This window comes from Callorhinus ursinus, unplaced genomic scaffold, assembly GCF_003265705.2.
Source record: "Callorhinus ursinus isolate GAN/ISIS: 27379988/994484 unplaced genomic scaffold, GSC_fseal_2.0 scaffold10, whole genome shotgun sequence".
In the NCBI taxonomy this organism is placed as follows: Eukaryota; Metazoa; Chordata; class Mammalia; order Carnivora; family Otariidae; genus Callorhinus; species Callorhinus ursinus.
Window position 1 is genome coordinate 59,534,940 of NW_027397072.1, and position 16,707 is coordinate 59,551,646.

Sequence of the window (16,707 nt, forward strand, 5' to 3'; positions counted from 1 at the left end):
AGTTAGGACAAAGATGAGAGCCCAGGTGTCATTCCTTGGAGCCAGGGTCTTGGCGTTGATATGTCTAGCTTCTGGCGGTGTGGAATTAGCATATGATGGCTTCCTTCATCATTCTCACTTGGTCATTCTTCAGATTTTATTTATCCTAGAGAACCATTAACTCCTTGTCTCTTATAAGACTATTTACAATGCATGTGTAAGGTGGGGTGGGGGTGCAGATCCTAGCAAGAATAGAAGCAGGAAAAAGAAGCAAAAAGCAGAGATTTTATGGAATCATTCAGTTTCCCTGTCTCAATTTCAGTAGTTTCTTTAAAAGAGGATATACCTTTTCTACAACTAGATAGATCCAAACAAAGGCCAGAGAGCCATAAAATTTAGTATAATGACAAGATTAATGTACTCGTCTCAAATAATCAGAGATTTGGCATTGTTTTCAGTTCATTGAGCTTCTCTTAAAACTGAGCAACTTGGCTAGAGAAGATTTATTAATTTGGAGTTTGTAATCTAAGGGCAATTGAAGAAACTTATAGCATGAGTAATGTTCATCAAAATTTTTGAATTCCTTTTGAAATTGTGACTTTGTTTCTATTGAATAGTCATATAGTGTTTCAAAATCTGATTTCACTGAACCAAAGGCAGTTCCTCAACATGAAATAAATGAGGACTTCAGGTAACATCTGCAAAATCCACACGGTCAGTTTGAGTCTCAATACCAGTACCTCCTTGAACAAATATGTGATAATATTTGATTTTCCTTTCCCACATTTAAGTTCCATTTCCTCACTTTCTGGCCGCATCAGTAAGAAAATACAATCCTGTGAGCTACCATGGAGATTCTCAAATTATATCTTAGAAGCATTTAATTCCCAAAGACCAAGAGCCAAGAAAACTTCAGTTAAAAAAACAAATCAATTAAGTTTCCTTGTTTTAGCTATTCAACTGCTTTAAAATAAACAAATGTGGGGCGCCTGGGTGGCTCAGTTGGTTGAGCGTAGAACTTCTTGATTTTGTGAGATTGAGCTACGCACAGGCTCTGCACTCAGCTTGGAGTCTACTTGCCCCTCTCCCTCCCTCTCTGACCCTCCCACCCTGTCCCTCCTCCCACATGTATGCTCTCTCTAAATTAAATAAATAAAATCTTTTAAAAAAATTAAAAGAACTAAATATTGCTTCAAGTTCTTTCAAATATCCCAACTTTGGTGATAATGAAAGGCATTGGGACAAAGAAAATTCACATGCTCCATCACATGGGAAAATTTTAACAAGTTAAAAGCACAAATATCCAGAGACTGAAAAGAAAGAATAAACTGATCAACCCTCTTTTCCTTTGTCTTACAGGTGCCCTATATGTGCCAGATAAGCTCATCTTTATCTGGGGAACATGTAGAACTACGATGAAGTAAAGGGAGATGGAAGAAAATATAATAGTTTAAGAGTATGTCTTATAAAATAATAGGTTTCATATTTGCCAATGGCTGGTGATCTCTGCAGGTAATTACAAAAGACGATTTCTAAAATATTTGATCTGCAATGGCCCAAAACATATGCATAAGTAGTCAAGCTTCCAAGATAGCTATATTAAAAGCTAATACTCCTTTTGGGTCAGATTGCTTTTAAAATAGCATCATTATCTTATCTCTGCCTGACAAATCTAATTCTTTAATATCCCTTAAAATAGCTGATAAATGGAAAAAAGTCAGAGCCATAGTAATAATTACAATTCATTTTTTAAAGTTTTTATTTTGAAATAATTATAAACTCCTAGGAAGTAGCAACTGTAGTATAAAGAGTCCCATGTACCCTTCATGGTGTCCTCTTCTTTAGCTGTAGTAGAACACCCAAACCAGGAAACTGACATTGGTACATTGCTGCTGATGTACCAATCACAGGTGTATGTTACTCAGTTGCTGTCATTTTTGCAACCTGCATTCATTTGTGTGTGTGTGTGGGGGGTGTAGTTTTATACAATTTAATGTCATGTCTAGATCTGTGTAACCACCATTATATCAAATTCAGCAGAATAATTCCCTGGTGCTAACACTTGGTGTTAGTGCTCCCCCCCTCATCCCCTCTGTGTGTGTCATCTGGTTACCACTAACCTCTTTTGAATCTGTTATTTCAAAAACATAATATAAATAGAATCTTACCACATTTAGCCTTTTGTGATTGAGTTTTTTCACCCAGCCTAATGCCCCTGAGGTCCATTCAGGCTGTTTTCATGTACCAATAGTTTATTCCTTTCTATTGCTGAGTAATATTACATTGCATATCATACAGTTTGTTCAATCATTCACCCACAAAAAGAGCATTTCGGCTGTTTCCAGTATTTTGCTAGTCAGAATAAAGCTGCAATGAACATCCTCATACAGGTTTGACGTGAACCTAAGTTTTCATTTTTCAGAGATACACATCTAAGAGTGTGATTGCTGAATTGTATGTTTAGTTTTGTAAGAAAATGCCAAACTGTTTTCCAGAGTGGCTGTACCATTTTAAATTCCTACCTGCAATATATGATAGATCCAACTTCTCTACATCCTGACCAGTAGTATGATTACTTTGAGTGATCATTTTAGTCATTCTGATAGCTGTGTAGTGATATCAAATGGATGACAATGTTGAACATCTTTTCATGTCATTATTTGCCATCCCAACATCCTCTTCTGTGAAATCCTTTCATGTCTTTTACCCATTTTATAATTGGATTTTTTTTTTTTTTACTGTTGAGTTTTGAGAGTTTAAATACACACACACACACACACACACTTATTAGATGTAAGGCTTTTAGCGGATATGTGGTTTGCAAATATTTTCTCCCTCAAACTCATTTTTATAAAACAAAAATTGGAACTGGACCATAGGTGGAAGGACATTTGATTTTGTAGAAAAGGATTACACTAAAAACTATATGATTTTGATGTAAAACTTCCCCAAAGAGAGACAGGCACTCTCATATATAACTGGTGGAAGTGTACACTGGTTCAACCTTTCTGAAGGGCAGTTGGACAAAATGGATCTCAAAGTATATGCTATAGATTCTCTTTTTAAAAATATATGCATAGGGGCACCTGGGTGGCTCAGCTGGTTGAGCATCTGACTCTTGATCTCAGCTCAGGTCTTGATCTCAGGGTTGTGAGTTCAAGCCCTGCATTGCGCTCCACGCTGGGCAAGGAGCCCGCTTTAAAAAAAATGGCGGGGGCACCTGGGTGGTTCAGTCAGTTAAGCATCTACCTTTGGCTCAGGTCATGATCTCAGGGTCCTGGGATAGAGCCCCACTCAGCAGGAAGTCTGCTTCTCCCTCTCTCTCTGCCCCTCCCCCCACTCATGCTCGTGCACTCTCTCTCAAATAAATAAATAAAATCTTAAAGAAAATATATATACACACACACACACATACATGCATAGAAAAAATTCTGGAAGTATATATTAAACTATTAAAGTATATAATAGTTTTTTCTAGATAATGATTTAAACATTTTCTTTTCTATAATGAGTATTTCTTACAATTTTTTTCAAAAGTTTCTTTAAAAAGCTTTCTTTCAAAAGTTTTTCTTTAAAATGTGATAACTAGCTATCACTTATTTTTTTTGTTTTTTTATAAAGATTTTATTTACTTATTTGAGAGAGAGAGAAAGAGCACAAGGGGAGGGCCAGAGGCAAAAGGGGAGAGAATCTCAAGGAGACTCCCTGCCAAGAGTGGAGCCCAACAGGGGGCTTGATCTCAGGACCCTGAGATCATGACCTAAGCAGAAACCAAGAGTTGGTTGCTCAACTGACTGTGCTACCCAGGTACCCCAGGATTTTTGTTTTTTTAAAGATGTATTTGTTTGACAGAGAAAGAGAGAGAGAGCTTGAGCAGGAGGGGCAGAGGGAGAAGGGAGTGGGAGAGAGAGAGTCCTAAGCAGACTCCATGTGAGCTTGGAGCCCGATACGGTGCTTAATCTCACAACCTGGAGATCACTACCTGAGCTGAAACCAAGAATAGGATGTTCAACCGACTGTGCTACCCAGGCACCCTTGTTTTTTTGTTTTTTTAAGTAAACTCTATGCCAAACTCAGGACTCTAAGATCAAGAGTCACATGCTCTACCGACTAACCAGCCAGACACTCCCCAGCTACCACCATTGAGTTCTGATATGTGCTAAGTGCTTTATAGACATTACCTAATTTAATTTTTGAAATGACCTTATGAGGCAGGTCCTGTTATTCTTACTTTACAAATGAAGAAGTTGAAGCCCAGAGATATTTAAAAAAAAAAAAAAAACTTTTAAAATGTCATGGCCAGGGAGGTGGTGGGGTGGTGGGCTGGATGGGTGATGGGTATTAGGGAGGGCACGTGTTATGATGAGCACAGGGTGTTGTATGTAAGTGATGAATCACTGAATTCTACTCCAGAAACCAATACTGCACTGTAAGTTAACTGACTAGAATTTTAATAAATTTTTTTTTAAATGTCATGGCCAGAAAGTGGTACTAAAATGTAAATGCTATGAGATTGAGCATGTTGTCTGTTTTGTCTACTGTTGTATCCCTAGGATCTAGAACTCACTAAATATTTTTAAATGAATAATAGGCAGAACGAGGCTTTGTACCCAAATATGTCTTACTCCAAAACCTCTGTCCAAACTCTAAACCAACACTCCAAAGCCCTTCTGCAATTTATGACCTTGGTAAATGTGTTCCTTCACCTTTAATTTACTTCATTTAAAATAGTTAGAAATGACCCCCCAAAATGAGAAATGTATGCAGATTATGAGGATGCTATAGGAAATATGAAGTCACATGATAGATAACTGTGTTACCTTAGTCAATAAATAAATTGACATTTACATTTTATTTAACATGGTGCTTGTAGCCATTGCTAGGAAAATTTGGATATTTGACACATGTTATGAATTCAATTCTGAATTCATTATACTATTATTTCTATGGGAAAACTCAGCTTATCTCATATAATTTTGACTTCTAGTAGCTTTTTCTAGAAGCACAGCACATTGGAAGAATGAATATTTTTGATATTACTATTCAAAATCATAATTTATTCCTTAGTAGCTACATAGCCTTTTAAATCAGCATGAAATATGATTTTTGGAAGAAACCTGACATTCAAACTATAATTTTGTGATAGGTATAGCAATGTCAACCTGAATTAGAATAGTTTCAACTTATGACAAACATCTTATTTCCAGTTCCTGATTAAGTTTTACTAATAGAACCATAATATCATAATTACTAGATCTCAGCCAAGAGACCAAGAAGCATAAGTTAGTCAAGTTATTAAATTTATGAAAGGCCAAGTTTTTCATACAGCACTGTTAGATCCCAAACTTTCTGTCATTGCTGTTGCCCCACTCAGTTTTGCTGACTAGGTTAAGGCATGAAGAGAGTATTTTAAGATGATCTTACTAGAGACATGCTCTCTATCATCATTTTGACTTAATATTGTTTTGGGAGTTCAGGCCAGTGTAAGGAGTGAGATGAAACAAAACTAAAAGAGAGAAATAGTGGAAGAAACAAAAACATCACTATTCGAAGACAATTGATATGTATCTAACAAAATGCCCAAGGAATCTGCTAGAATTTTTAGGCTTAATAGAATAATAAATGGCCAGATAAAATATAAAATATAAAAAAGCCATTAAGATTCTTGAATACCAATAATTACACACTAGAAAAGCTTAATTTAAAAAAGAGATCTAATTTATAATAGCAATAAAATATAAAGAGAAATAGACTTAAGAAGTGTTTATTAAAAGAATAAAACTTATTGGGCAGTAACATCTAGAAAGAATAAAATACTGTAAAGATATCAATTCTTAATGTTATTTTTAAATCTAGTACAATCCTAATCAAAATAAACATGGACTTCTCTTTAAATTTAAAGAATGTTAGGGGCGCCTGGGTGGCTCAGTTGGTTAAGCGACTGCCTTTGGCTCAGGTCATGATCCTTGAGTCCCGGGATCGAGTCCCACATCGGGCTCCCTGCTCAGCAGGGAGTCTGCTTCTCCCTCTGACCCTCTTCCCTCTCATGTGCTCTGTCTCTCATTCTCTCTCTCTCAAATAAATAAAATCTTTAAAAAAAATAAAATAAAATAAAATAAATTTAAAGAATGTTATAATATTCAGTAAGGAGGCGAGGATAAGAAAAATATTCTAAAAATGAGAAAGGAAAGAGCAAATGAAACAGAAATATAAGTCAGTGAAACAGAAGAGAAGCCTCAGAAATAAGCCCAGTTGTATATAAGGATTAAGAAATGACCAAGTGATGGGGCGCCTGGGTGGCTCAGTCATTAAGTGTCTGCCTTCGGCTCATGTCATGATCCCAGGGTCCTGGGATCGAGCAATGCATTGGGCTCCCTGCTCAGCAGGAAGCCTGCTTCTCCCTCTCCCACTCCCCCTGCTTGTGTTTCCTCTCTCGCTGTGTCTCTCTCTGTCAAATAAATAAAATCTTAAAAAAAAAAAAAAAGAAATGACCAAGTGCAATACAAAACAACAGAGATTATTTTTAAATACACATTTGTGGAAATCATTCATTAGAAATTTGAATTAAATTATTTTAGATAAAATATTTCATAACACTCCCCCAAATATATTCCAGAAGTTTTAAGTAACTAAATACCTTTAAACAATAAATAAGCGAATAAACGAGTGAGCGAAGGTTGATCAAATCTCAAGAGATATGATCATTTTCTTTGACTTTGAAGCAATAAAAGAAATTACAAGGGGAGAGATCATGGTTTCATACCTAATTTTAAAAACATTTATTCAACTTAAAAATAGGAAAACTAGGTAGAAATTAAAGAATTATGTTAAATTGTTAGGTTACTGGAACTTGTATGGCCTGTTGTATCTTCTGCACCTTGCATAGTGCCGGGCACATAGTAAATGTTCAATAGATATTTGTTGAACAAATATTGCAATAATTAACTAAGTAGACGTTGATTAATTCTATAAGACAAGGAAGTGACCCTAGAGTCCAATTAGCCAGCTGCAGCTAGGAATGAGGAGCGCAAATTAATTTCTTTGGCCCAGATGCATAAGAACCCTGGACAGGAGGCTGCCTAATCAGCTGTGGAATGGACAAGAGATGGGGACAACAGGTGGGCTGTGGAGTGCTCTCAGGCCAAATCATGTCATACTATATGCATTAGCTGTTGGAGGGTGATAGCAGCCAGCAGGCCACACTGGTCTGGGACAATCAACAAATGAATGGCTTGACTCAATCAAGAAATCTTGTTCAACTTGGGAGGCCGAGAGACCAGGGTGCTGAATGACAGGACTTATAAACAGCAGACTGAGCTGCTAAACAAAGGGTGATTGTATTTGGAGAGAAGAAAGAGAGGACCACATACTTCTTGTCAGTCTTTTTCTAGGATAATTATTCAATGGAGTGAAGCCTCCTTAAGCACTCAGACTTGATGGTTGCTGCATTTTCCATGTGAGACAGTCAGAGGGATTTTAACATCCGTAGATGATTGTTCCCAGTGTATAGTGAAGGAAACATTCATTCAAAATTGTTCAGTAGTAAGGGAGTAATGCAGTAAGGTGTTCTGCATTATTTTCTGTCTACTTGGTGCTAATGGCTCACAGCAGTCAATACATTTTTGCTGAATCAGTAAATGAGTTGAGCATCATTTGGATAAAGCTAAAAAATGATGTGTGGTTTTGTCAAGATCTTGCTTTCCTCTTTGTCACTGGAAACTAGTGTTGGAAACATAGAGAACTAGTCTAATATTTGCTAATGTTGTGAATCTATGTGTTTCCATCTATTTAGCCCTGTTTTCCCAGAGTGATGAAAATAAACATGTTGACAGAAATTAGGAGCACCAAACTGTCCATCTTCACGGCATGTCTGGATCCAGGGTTTCTCTGCTGTAATGAGGCCCCCATAGGCTTATCCAGAACAATTGCCCATCTGTCACCTAGATTGGAGGATAGTCAGTCCTTCAAGATGAGTAGAAATATTTTTTGCTATTATCACTTGACCAGCAGACAGGTTACTTGATGCACTGGACCAAATAAGTTGGCAAGTCATTCATTTCCTAGCTTCCCCATAGCAACTTCCTGAGTACAATGAGGAAAGAAGAGCAGATTTTTAAAAAACTATTTGTGAAATAGCTGGTAATGACAGGACCAGTGTTTAGCACATTTAAAATCGGTATTTCTACATAGTGGCAGGATGAGAGAAACTTTTATGTCAAATATTTTTAACTTCATGATCAAATTGGAACAATATCAAAAGTAATTGTCATCTGAGGTGGTAGAATTCAATTTTCCTTGCATTATGGAGATTTCTCTGAGCAGACCCAGGTTAAACTATTGCTTTGAGGTTGATGACACATTTGATTCCTTGTGCCAACAATGACTTCAGCCTGATGGCAACCTTTACAAATTGCTTCCTGTAAATTCTTTGTGAGAATAACAAGCAATTCATTTTGCTTGAGAGTGACTTTTAGCTAAGGGACTCCACCCAGCAATCTGGATTTAATAAAACAAAATACACTACAGTATTACAAACATATTTTTTGAAATGTAAGTTCCCCACATAAGTTTTTGTAAAAGCAAAGCATTTTCATTTTTTACTCAGCGAGAGCCAGATGGATCCTAATGCATAGCGGGCCAACTATTAGTTTATCTGGTCAGTTGGTGGGGAAGAATGGTAGGGGAGGGAAGGCCAGTGAAGAGCCACACGTGTGTGTGTTCATGTAAGATATTCAAGTTAATATTTACAAAAGTCTTTAAAGCCACAACCAGAACAATGCTTGGTCATTCAACCATTCATTCATTCACTTATTCAGCACACAGTACTTACTGAGCAACAGGAACTGTTGTAGGCTCTGGAGGGTACCATAGTTGAAGAAAACAGACAATACTTCTGCTCTCATGGAACTTATATTCTAGTGAGGGAAGACACAAAATAAGCCAAAAATTACCCAAAGAAAAAAGTTTTTAAAGAAAACTCCATGTTTTTAATGGGCAAGGTACAGGAATTATTTGTTTACAGAAGAGTATTAGGAGAATGTTTGTCTTTGTGACTGGTAGTAGATAAAACCATATTAGTAAATATTTAAGCTTGGATTGTTCAGACACTGTGTATATAATTTATGACCTTGTTCCTGAACTCAGAGAGCTTACAATTCCAATTTGCAAGGTGTTCCTGTACATCATGTAGACAAAAAGGAAAGGAAGAACCAGCAGGTATTTTGTATACTATCTGAATCAGAACTACCTTGCCTTCACAGTCACAGTCAGTATGAAGTAGATTTAAAATCCTTGGGCCTCTTGGAACTTAAATAAGAATTCTGTGACATTGTGTGTCTTCTCCTATTTGGTAAAAAACAAAACAAAACAAAACAAAACCCCCACAATGGCATCACTGGCATGACAAGGAAACTCTGTGTGTGTGTGTGTGTGTGTGTGTGTGTGTGTGTGTGTGTGTGTGTGAAAGAATGTCCAATCCACTTTGCTCATTTTACTGAACTCACTATGATTAAAGGCTTTTAAAAAAGTTTTTATTTAAATTGCTGTTAATGTAGTGTTCTATTAGTTTCAGGTGTACAATATAGTGACTCAGCAATTCCATACATCACCCAGTGCTCATCACAATAAAGGTTTTATGTTGTTGTTTTGTTGTTGTTGTTTGTTTTTTAAAGATTTTATTTATTTATTTGAGAGAGAGAGAATGAGAGAGAGAGAGCACATGAGAGGGGGGAGGGTCAGAGGGAGAAGCAGACTCCCTGCCGAGCAGGGAGCCCGATGCAGGACTTGATCCTGGGACTCCAGGATCATGACCTGAGCCGAAGGCAGTTGCTTAACCAACTGAGCCACCTAGGTGCCCCTGTTGTTGTTTTTAATAAACATAAAAAGAAGGGCCTTGGCCCTTATGAGGTGAAGACCATAAGAACTCTTTAGAACAACACCTCTGAAATTTCTGCTCTAACTTCTAGTCCCACTAATTCTTTCTTCAACTTTCCTCTTTTCAATGTTCTCTGCCAACTGGAATCATAAATCAAAGTTTATGATCATCTCCAGATATACTGGCCACAGACCTCATGAAATCAAAATCACTTTATGCTTCTGCTGTCTTCTGGAGTCCACCAGAACTACAACACTCACCTCCTCAATCTGGTTACTTAAGAAGTAATGTTCTTAAGGACAACCATTCTCATGTCCCCGACCACAGTTGCTTACTGTTCCAAACTATGCCTCCAAGTCTTTTGTCCCTTTCTAAGAACACTTATTCATCTAACAAGCACATGTTTGTGGCTAACATGGGGCAACTGGGGCCTACAAAGATGTTGAAGGTACATAGTTCCTACTTTTATAAAGCTTGTGGTTGAGAAGAGGGCTAACTACAGAGCTCTAAAACAAGGTGGAAATGGGGCAAGCACAATAAGACAGAGACAAATGAAGCACCATATTTGCTTAGAGGAAGCTTCTGGTGAGGGGCCTCAGGATGGCAGCACTGTAGCAAGACTTTAAGGGGCAGGTAGAATTGCACCAGATCAGGGACGAACAAGCAGATGTGAGTTTACTTCTTTATTTTATACTTTTTTCTCTTCTTAGTACATTATGCAATCCTTCTCATTTTTATTTATGTTCTTCAAATGAGGCTTTCCTAATAAAAAATCTTTTTTAATCTCATAAACCTCTCTTTTTAATTTTCTTCCATTAATATTACTTTGAATTTTTAATAAGTTAGCTTTTAATTGGGTATTTAATCAACTTTACAATGAAAGTTAAATAGGAATATCTAAGTAACTACAGCAACATGAACTTTCTTTAAAAAATCTCCTCAAATCTCCATGTTTTCATAAACCCTGAAGACTTTTCCCATTCTACTGCTTGCATAAAAATAATTGTGCAAATTGTTAGAAACCAATATTTATCACTCTGAATTAAACATTTTTTTCTCATCTGCTATTGCTTTCTGTAGTCCTCAACCCATTGTTTACGTTTCTCATATTTATCATTCCTACCAGCAATATAATGTTTTATTGTATCAATGTATCACATTTGACTTGCTGTGTTCTTATTTCCCTATAGATATGTGTTGGATGGCGAGGCCGTTTCTAGTTTGTAGATGTACTAATGAGTATCTCCACACACATCCATCCATATGCCTTTTCTTTCCTTTGAATTACCTTGTCGGTCTGCGATACATTTTCTAGAGTGAAACAAGGTAATATATAATGTATGGCTAAGGGTGTGAGTGCTGGCAGCCCGACTGTGCTTTGTGCTTGAATCCTGGCTCTGCCACTCGCCTTCTGGGAGAACTTGAGCAAATTACTTAACCTCTCTGAGACATAGTTTCTTCATCTAAAAAATAGGAATAAAGTCATACTCATCTCACATGATTAACGGGAGAATTATATGAGATAAAGATACACGTAAACCGTTAGGACTATGCTTCACCCATCATAAATGTTCAATAATGGTAGGGTTTTGTTTGTTTTTTTTAAGATTTTATTTTTAAGTAATCTCTACACCCAATGTGGAGCTTGAACCCACAACCCTGAGATCAAGAGTCACACGCTCTACTGACTGAGCCAGCCAGGTGCCCCTAAATAATGGTAGTTATTAATTAATACATTTCTTGGCATACTGTTTGTTGCATTCTAAAATTCAGCAAATGCCAATTTCCTTGTTTTCATCTACCCAAATTGCTATAATTTGGACAAAGTATTTGATCATTTCTATTAATCATGGAATTACAAGCTCAGGTTGTGAATTTTAAAGATTTAGTCTCTGATTCATGTCAGATATGTTTAAGATGCTTTCCAGAAAAAGAACATTAGCTTACAGAATTATCAGATGCCTCCAAATTTTCATCTTTGTGTATTGTTGTTCTTACTTTTTTGCTACAAGGATCCTACCTTACATTAATTACGTTTGTATTTTTCCATTGTAATAGACGGAGCCCTTGGTTTCAAGTAAAACACCTCAACCGTTTACAAGAAGGAAAGGTAGGGTACAGCCGGATGCTTGTTTCCTCCCTCTTTCTCTGGTATCTGCTCTTCTCTGTGCATGAGTTTCATTTTCCAACCTGGCTACCCCTCCCCCCCAGGAGGAAACCTGGCCCCTGAGAGCTCTCAGGCTTCCTTTGACAGTGACTGCGTGTCATTATCAATTCCACATTCCCAGGAAAGGAGTCTTATTTGCCTGGCTTGGGTCAGTTGCTCACTCCTAAGGCCATCAACTGTGGCCAGGGAGTTTGGCCACATAACTGGTGGTCCCAGTCAGAGTCATTTATCTGGAGGGAAAGGAAAAGCATTAACCCCAAGGTAGGGTGCTAAACAGAAGGGCTCTGGCCAGACCAAATGACAGATTCCATCAACTCAAGTTATTAGAGGGGCTTGATATGTTTCACATATGTTTACTGTTTTTGTGTGAACCTCTTCCTCTTATGTGAAATGTTCATATCTTTGACCATTTGTCATCAGAACATATTTTTCCCTTACATATTTATATCATTACGGGGCGCCTGGGTGGCTCAGTTAAGTGTCCAACTCTTGATTTTGGCTCAGGTCATGATCTCAGGGTTGTGAGATCAAGCCCCATGTTCAGCTCTGTGCTGGGCATGGAGCCTGCTTAAGATTCTCTCTCTCTGGGGAAGAATGAAGGGGAGTAAGTCGGAGGGGGAGACGAACCATTAGAGACGAGGGACTCTGAAAAACAAACTGAGGGTTCTAGAGGGGAGGGGGTGGGGGGATGGGTTAGCCTGGTGATGGGTATTAAAGAGGGCACATTCTGCGTGGAGCACTGGGTGTTATGCACAAACAATGAATCATGGAACACTACATCAAAAACTAATGATGTAATGTATGGTGATTAACATAACAATAAAAAATTATAAAAAAAAGATTCTCTCTCTCGCTCCCTCTGCCCCTCCCCCCCTCTAAAACAAACAAACAAACAAATTTATGTCTTTCCCTAATGGTTTTGGGAATACAACTGTGCAAATACTAAAAAAATTTAGAAAGGCATCAAGATTACTGAAGAACTATGTTTAAGAAGTTGTTCTCAGGGCTATGAAAAGTTCAGAGAGCCACGTTACTGTAAAGAATTTAGTTTCTAATGGGATTGAATATACAAATAAAAAATGAAATAAAAAAGGCTGTACACACGTCGTTCCTCAATTACGGAGACCACGTTCTTAAGAACTCTAAGGCAGAAGGCCCTATGGTTCAAGAACTTAAATCCCTATGACAGAAATCACACTAGGGGAAATGATACTTGGAATAAACCTCTGAAAGCCATTAGAATTACGTTCTCATGTACTAAAATAAATGACTTTTATGCATCTTACCTTTACCATTTCATACTCACTGGCAAGATACCTTTCAGGACCTTTTTCCTGTAGTTTCTTTAAGATATTTACAAATCATTTTGTAGGCTTGTTAAAAAATATCCATAGCGAGAAGAATTCTTTCTGGAGTTGGTCCTCCTCTGAATGTTCAAGGTCTTATTTTATGACTTGGTGGTTTCTATCAGACACACTAATATCCGGTCTCTATTCCTTATACACCAAGGGCTTCCTAACAAGTATCCGTGACTTTGCCTGAGGGCTTCTTCCAGCAGCAGAAGCAGACTTGGTCAGGGACAGGCTAGAAGTGCTGCAGATGTAACACCTCCAGGAGCAAAAGAGAGTTGGTAGAAAAACACACCAGTTCTCACCTCTTAGGTGGCAGGACTAAGGTGGGGGCCATACAGTGTCCCAGAGGTCTCCAGAGGGATTGGGTCCTAGTTGACCATAGCAGTAATGTGTTCATTAACACTTTGTATGACATCTAAACAAAGAGCTTGCCTTAAAATCCTTGATTCAGGTTCTGCTTTTGGGGGGGAACTAAACCCAGGAGGAAGTCTCACTCCCAGCTCCTGGTCTCTGCCTCCTAAAATATCTGAATTCTCAAGAAATGTTGGAGGCATCAGTTTGAACTGATCCCCCCAGCAATACCCAGAGTTTTGCAGTCCTGGATCTGCCCATTTTAACTTCATGCCAGGTACATGCATTTCTCCCCTACTCTCCCCACTGAAACCACAGGAAGTGCTTTCAAAGCCCTGGATTATTACTGCTTGTTTTCCTTGGTCCTGCCCAATCTTTCATTTCAAAAATCTTTTTTTTTAAAGATTTTTTATTTATTTATTTGACACAGAGAGAGACAGAGAGAGCACAAGCAGGGGGAGCAATAGAGGGAGAGAGAGAAGCGGGCTCTCCGCTGAGCGGGTAGCCCGACGCAGGGCTTGATCCCAGGACCTCAAGGTCATGACCTAAGCCAAAGGCAGATGCCTAACCGACCGAGCCATCCAGGCGCCCCTCATTTCAAAAACCTTTGTCTCTGCTTTAGTTCCTCTCTATTTTCAACTTCCATTTCCTTTTCCTAGCTATCCATGGAAGGAGTGATCTGCAATTTACATATTCCAGGACTGAAAGTCTACAGTTGCTGATAAAATATACATCTGTATGTAATAAATAAGAATTATGTCTAAGAAAATGTCATGGTTAGGGAGTTTAAAATGATGTATCAAAAGGAAGTAGAAATACAACCTGAGCAATTAGAGAAGCCTTCACAGAGAAGTTTGGGACCCCTGATCTAGTCTTATCACCCATTTTACAGATGGGGAAACTGAGATCTATAAGGTTAAATTACTGACTCAGAGTCCTACAGCTTATAATTGGTGACCAACCCCCACTTCTCACCCCTCAGTCCCTTCTGTGCTCCACTGCATGCTGCCCACTCACCATTTGTCCAGAGGCAGCCTTGCCTCTGCCTTTGTCTTTTGTTGGCCTTGAAGTTTGCCATGAGGACAAAGCCTGGAAAAGGATGAGAACAAATAGCACATTCTCCTAAGCATTCTCCACAGTGCACAATATCAGTTGTCCTGAGAGGGTTTTGATATGGGCTGAAAATATTGTTTTGTCTTAAATCTTGGAAAAAATTCTCGTTGCATGGAATTTTCTTCTCCAGAATTAATCATGGGTAGCATACTCTTTATCCTTGTTCTTTGACGAAGCAGAAAACAAAATAGCCATTGAAGGCACTCTTTGTTTACACCCAGGGACTAATGACGTTGTGTACTCCTCCCACCAAGCAGCCCTAGAGTACTGGTCTCTCTGAAGAGCACTGAGTGCCCAGAGTGCTGACTAAGCCCATCCCAACCCCAACTTTTGCCAAGGAGACAATTCTCTGACTGTTCTTGAGCTTGGTGATATCAAATATTCTCAACAAGTTCTTCCAATTTCTGTTTTTAAAATAAAAATCAAAAGGCCAGCACATTCCTTTTATGTTTGTGCAAATGAAGCAGAGGCAAGAAGCTGGTGAAACTAGCTAAAGCCTTTTGATATGTAACTTGAGTGATGGCCTACTGAAGTCCTGAAGTATAAATTAAACTGTTTTTATATTTATATATACTATATTTATTATATAGTATAAATATATTTACCTTGTTTCAGATTTCAAGATTGTATTTTTGGTACTTCTATAGACTGTGGAATCAATATTCTAAGAATGAGTGTTACCTCCCGTAACAGTGACTCAGGCATAATTGGGGATCCATTAAAATACAACCTTCTCTTCCCACCCATGCTTTGTTTTAGAGGGGGGTATCATTAGCACAGTTAGTGTTCACTAGAGACAGTGCTAATCACCATGAAGTCATTTCAGGCAACCCAACATCAGCTGAGGGATGCACTGATATGAATATCATGCACACTCTATGGCTCTCATTTTCTGCATTGATTCATGTTTGACTTGGATCTAATCAGGCATGTCTCATAACAGAAAACACTCCTTTTCTGCAAAGATATTTAGGACCTGGACTGTGAACTGCTGCAAGGCATAGATGTAGGATATCCATGTAAGGTCCTCAGCCTGCCTCAGAACGTGCATTGGATGTAGTATGTATGTCTCCAACTAGAAAATGAACACAGTCTCTATTCCATTCCTCCCTCCTAAGATCACGTCTCCCCCGCCCCCCACCAGGGGTCCCTGCTCCTCCTGCAAGGCAATCACTATAGAAAAAAATTAGAGCCTCTAGAAAATCAAGAGTACCTCAGGGAAAAGACAGAAGAAATTCTAGGCAACAGGAACAGCCTGGGGGAACTGTTTCCAGAAGCAAACATCCAGCCAGGGATGGGCCTTGTTTTTGGTAAGCCCCCCCTTGAAAGCAAACATAACAAATATTTTAAAAGAGAGGGAAAAAAAACCCAAAAACTTCTAGGAAAGCACTGTGATCATCTGTCATTCTTATCTTAAGATGGTTTGGTTCAACCAGATTGCTTTCCTTCTTACAAACCAGCTGTACCAGGAAGATGGAATTTTGTTTGCTGGGGAAAGAAAAGTAGGTAATTTTATTTTATTTTAAAGATTTTATTTATTTATTTGAGAGAGAGAGAATGAGAGATAGCACGAGAGGGAAGAGGGTCAGAGGGAGAAGCAGACTCCCCGCAGAGCAGGGAGCCCGATGTGGGACTTGATCCCAGGACTCAAGGATCATGACCTGAGCCAAAGGCAGTCGCTTAACAGACTGAGCCACCCAGGTGCCCGAAAAGTAGATAATTTTAGAGCATGGTGACCTTGGAAGAGGGGCAGGTGTGTGTGTGTGGGGGGGGGCACAGGACACCCTAGGGGAGGTAATAAAAAGGAAGTAAAATAAAAAAACACCCAAAGCAAACATCACTAATTCAACATGTGACCTAAGAAAGATGTT

The 16,707-nt window shown here is 38.4% G+C and overlaps 1 protein-coding gene and 1 long non-coding RNA gene across 2 annotated transcripts in view; one reads left to right on the forward strand and one right to left on the reverse strand.

Annotated features, from left to right (window-relative positions):
- LOC112821236 (uncharacterized) overlaps positions 1-16,338 on the forward strand; it is a 51,621-nt gene extending 35,283 nt beyond the window's left edge. The window contains exons 2-5 of the long non-coding RNA XR_003207392.2: positions 1,339-1,491; positions 11,912-11,963; positions 14,383-14,459; positions 16,297-16,338. This is a non-coding gene — a long non-coding RNA (uncharacterized lncRNA). The remainder of the gene's footprint in view (positions 1-1,338; positions 1,492-11,911; positions 11,964-14,382; positions 14,460-16,296) is intronic.
- The window catches only part of EHBP1 (EH domain binding protein 1), a 715,801-nt gene that overhangs the window by 403,549 nt on the left and 295,545 nt on the right, over positions 1-16,707 (reverse strand). The window contains exon 12 of the mRNA XM_073897641.1: positions 8,810-8,894. The gene's annotated coding sequence lies outside the window, so the exon portion shown is untranslated. The remainder of the gene's footprint in view (positions 1-8,809; positions 8,895-16,707) is intronic.